Source organism: Otolemur garnettii, unplaced genomic scaffold, assembly GCF_000181295.1.
Source record: "Otolemur garnettii isolate 467f Iridium unplaced genomic scaffold, OtoGar3 scaffold00040, whole genome shotgun sequence".
Classification (NCBI taxonomy): domain Eukaryota; kingdom Metazoa; phylum Chordata; class Mammalia; order Primates; family Galagidae; genus Otolemur; species Otolemur garnettii.
Window position 1 is genome coordinate 6,387,865 of NW_003852435.1, and position 5,227 is coordinate 6,393,091.

Here is a 5,227-nt window from a genome sequence, read left to right on the forward strand (position 1 = left end):
AAAAAAAAAAAAAAAAGAGTGTTGATGTGTTAGTAATTCCTTCCATTTCATGTTATTCCATGCACTAACATTCATTTGAACTTTGTCTCCTTGAAAGCAGTATCATTGTTGATGTCAGAGCATACATCTAGAACTGCCCTCACTTTCTTTGCTTTTTCTAATTGTATTACCATTTTTAGCACAAAATCAGCCTGGATTTCCAGATTTATCCATTTTAGGGATAACTGCTGTTATATGTTGTGCCATCTCTTTAAAATCTCAGTAGTGATCCAACTAGCATGTTCCCCTGATGGCTTATCTTTGTCTTCTGCGATGAGTCTATGAGGTTGTTATTTTAGGTCCCCTGCCTCAGTGAAATCTGCCAGCATTTTAATATAGCCTTCACATATGCATAATATAAACTCATGAACTCACATTTTTCAAAACTACCAATCAACAGCATTGCCTAAATACCTCAGTTAAACTCTACGTGTTAGTCAATTCCAACTCCTGGTCAGCTCAATAGATTTCCGTTTACAAAATAAATTTTAAATGGGCCATGTAATCCATTTTAGTTACTAACCAAGTCAAAACACCAGATATCATCACACTTGGAAAATAGAAGTATAAAACTAATTCAAATTGGTTGATAATCAAAGGATATCAAAGGACAATTTATATTTGATTATATAGATACATATATATCTTTGTCAACATTTCATGGAATCATAAAGTGTCAGATATAGAGAAGAACTAGTGCATAAAATGATCCAACAACCCATCAAATGCTTGCATTTCCATAGTCCCTGGGCAAATAGTATCTAAAGCTCTACTGAATTTGACTCCTGGGAATTCTCATTGTTTCCAGGCATATTCTTAAGAAACAATTTTAACAAACTGCATAGGATATGGGCCTGTAGTTCTAAAATGCTTTCTCTGAGGTTCTTGGTGCCATGTGTGCTTTGGAATTCTGAGTTGTTAGGATTTTAGAAAGGTAATATGTGACATATCCAATGAGATCTGGAGCCATAAGTCATATCCAATGTTTCTGTGTCATGTGTATATACTCATAGTAAATGGAATTATGAACATAAGAATCTTCACAGTTTAAATCAGATTTTGCTACCAAAGGAAATCATATCAGGTCAGATTTATAATTACATAAAATATAAAAAAAGTTTCTGCTTTCTGAGCCTTATGGATTTCAAAATTAAAAATCCTGAACCATTATTTTTGTTTTTCCTTTTTGTGTTAAATATTATTATACAATAAAAAATTTGAATAAATTATTAAGTTTTGGTGAGCTTATGGAAATATGTTATTGTTGAATATCTACAGGGGTGAAGGATTATGGACTTTTTTTCAAGAATGAGTAGAAAGATGACTAATTACATTCAACCAGTTTCTCCTCATTCAGTCAAAAGCTATGAAGCCAGACTGAGAAAGAACAGTATAAATCTCTATGCACTAAATAAAAGACTAAATTTATAATATTTTTCACTTCATTAGTAAAATTGTTAGTGCACTGCCCCATTTGCATTGTTATAAAGGAAATACCTGAGGCTAGATAATTTACAAAGAAAAATGGTTTACTTAGTTCATGGTTCTGTGGGCTCTGTGAGAAACATGGCACCAGCAATCTGCTTCTTGTGAGGGTTTCAAGAAGCTTTGAATCAAGGTGGAAGGAGAAGGGGGAGCAGGCCTGTCACATGGTGAGAGAGAGAGAGAGAGAAGGGAGGTGACACCAGCCTCTAAAGTACCAACTCTCCGCAGTGCACTGATCAAGGGAGAGAACTCATTTTCACAGGGAGGGCACCACACCACACTATTCTGGGGGGATCTACCCCCATGACTCAAAACCTCCCACCGGGCCCACCTCCAACACTACAAATCAAATTTCAGCATGAATGTGGAGAGGCAAAACATCCAAACCATAACATTGATTATATTTCTCAATATTATATATTTATAAATTATCAATAGCTTCAATCATACATTATATACATTTCAAAGAGCACAAAATAGATATTTGAATATATATATATATATTTAGTATTTTTCAACACTCCAATGAATCATACTGAGTTCTCTCTGTGATTAAAATCCCATTGGAATCTGATGCAAAAATGTATCCATATTTCATATCCTCTTTCCCATGGCCAGATGGTCCTAGGATGGGTAATATGATAGAAGAATGATATTTCCTAAACTGTGAGCATGTGACCCTGGTGATACTGGAGGTGATATTTTAGGAATATATTTGATTTAATGTATATGTACTAATTTAAATTTATGTAATCATATTTTTATTTAAAAACCTACATTCACTTTATTTTAATATTTATTAAAGTATATTTTTAATTAATATGTTAAATTATTTTTGGAAAAACTGGGTCTATATAAAGAAAAAATATTATTTTTAATAATATTACAACTGTTTTGTTTCTATAGCAAGGATTGAGAAGATAATATCTGAATGCCTGAGAATTAGGAAACAAAATCTAGTGGCTAAGAATGTAAATTTTAGAGTTGGTCTGCATAGATATGATGATTGCCTGAGATAATGTATGGAAAGTAGCTAGTACAGTGTCTGACCAGAAGTAAATTCAATGCATGCTAGTTTCATATTAAAATATAGTAATTATTTATCTAGTTTATCCTTTTCTTCAACCCATTATGCTAAGGCCAGAGGTGTAGGCAAATAGCATATATAGAAAATTTGCAAAGGTTTATAACCTATTTGTGAGGCTAATCTTCTTACATTCAGCACACACCAGCACAGTATTCTGACTACATTTATTTACTATGTACATTTTTATTATTTTATTATTATTTATTGTATGCATTTATTTATTACAAACATCAATTTTTTTTTTTTTTGAGACAGAGTCTTACTTTATTGCCCTTGGTAGAGTGCTGTGGCATCACAGCTCACAGCAACCTCCAACTCCTGGGCTTAGGTGATTCTCTTGCCTCAGCCTTTCAGGTAGCTAGGGCTACAGGTGTCTGTCACAATGCCCGGCTATTTTTTTTTTTGCAGTTTGTCCAAGCTTGGTTTGAACCCACCACCCCCAGGATATGTGGCTAGTGCCCTACCCACTGAGCCACAGGCGCTGCCCCAGATATCAATATTTTAAAATAATATATGGCTGTGGCATACTTAAAACTTTATATAAATACCATCATACCATATGAATTATGCTGTAAACTTTTTTAAAGGGATTCATTTTTTTAATATATATATTTCAGTATATTATAGGGTACACATGTTTTATTTACATACTTCTTTTTGGTACAGACTGAATCAAAGTTATAAGTGTATCCTTCACCTAGATAGTGTGCACTGCACGCAACAGGTGTAAACCTACCGATTCACTCTTCCATCATCCTCCCAGCTTGATTTTCATTGACATTTACTTATATTTGGACACTTAAGTGTTGATGGATTAGTTTCAATTTAGTATTGCATTTGTTTCTCCATTCTTATGATGTTTCACCTAGAAACATCAGTTCCATCCAGTTCCATCCAGGTTGTCACAAAAGATACTAGATCACCATTTTTCTTAATGACTGAGTAGTATTCCATAGTATGCATATACCGTATTTTATTTGTACATTCATATATTGGTAGGCACTTGGTTGTTTCCATGTCTTTGCAATAGTGAATTGTGCCATTATAAACATTCCGGTGCTGCTATCATTATGAAATGACCTTTTTAACTTTGAGTATATACCCAGCAGTGGGATTGCCAAATCAAACTTTAAATTCTTTGAGTTACCATCATACAGTTTGCCATAGAGGTTGCACTAGTTAGCAGTGCCACTAAGAGTTCCTTTCTCTCTGGATCTACATCAGCATCTAGTGTTACAGTATGTTTTAATATGAGCCATTATCATTGGACTTAGGTGATGTCACATTGTGGTTTTGATTTGCTTTTCCCTAATGATTAGAGATAGTAAGCATTTTTTTCATGACTTTCCTGGCCATTACTTTATGTTCATTTGAAAAGTGTCTGTTCACATCTACAAAATAAATGTACACAAATCAGCAGCTTTCTTATACACCAACAATAGTCAAGCTGAGAATCAAATAAAAGGCATAATACCTTTTTCAGTAGCAACAAAGAATATAAACTACCTAGGAATATACTTAACAAAGAAGGTGAAAGACACACAGGGAGATTTATGAAAAACTGAAGTAAGAAATTGCAAGGGATGTAAATGGTTACAAAACTATAACACAATCATGGATGAGCAGAATCAACATTCTTTAAATGGCTATACTACCCAAAGCTATTTACAGATTCAATCTCCATTAAAATACCAATTTTGTTGTTGTTGTTGCAGATCTAGAAAATATAGTTCTAACCTTTTTTTGGAACCATAAAAGACCCAGAATAGCCACGTCAACCTTACATGAGAACAAAGTGGGATGCATCATTTAACCAGATTTCAAGGTTACTACAAGGTTATAGCAACCAAAACAGCGTGATACTGGCACAAAAATGGAGACCTGGACCGATGGATCACTCCAGAGAACACAGAGATGAAGTCATTTTCAGATCCACAAGTATTTTTTCCTTTATGAGACAGTCTCACTTTCTTCCCCTGGTAGAGTGCTGTGGTGTCACAGATCACAACAACCTCAAACTCTTAGGCTCTAGCTATCCTCTTGCCACAGCCAACCAAGTAGCTGGGACTACAGGTGTTCATTACAATGCCTAGCTACATTTTAGAGGTGGGGTCTTGCTCTTGCTCAGGCTGGTCTTGAACTTGTGAACTCAAGTGATCCATTCATCTCAGCCTCCCCAAGTTCTGGGATTACAAGAGTGAGCCATCATGCCTGGCTCCTCATTTGATTTTTGACAAAACAGATCAAAACATACACTAAGGAAAAGAATCCCTGTTCAATAAATGATGCTGAGAAAGCTGGATAGCCACATGTAAAAGACTGAAACAGAATCCATATTTCTTGCCACTCACAAAAATTAATTCATGATGGATAAAAGACTTAAACCTTGGGTAGAACCTAGAAGAATTCTAGTAGAAAATTTTAGAAAGGCTTTTATTGGGCTAGGTAAATAAACCATGAAGGAGAACCCAAAAGCAATCACTGCAAAAACAAAAATAAATAAATGGGATCTGATCAAAAGAAAATCTTCTGCATGGCCAAGAACATAATTAATAGAGCAAATGAACAACCCACAGAGTGGAAGAAAACATTTGAATGCTATACTAATCTAATAAA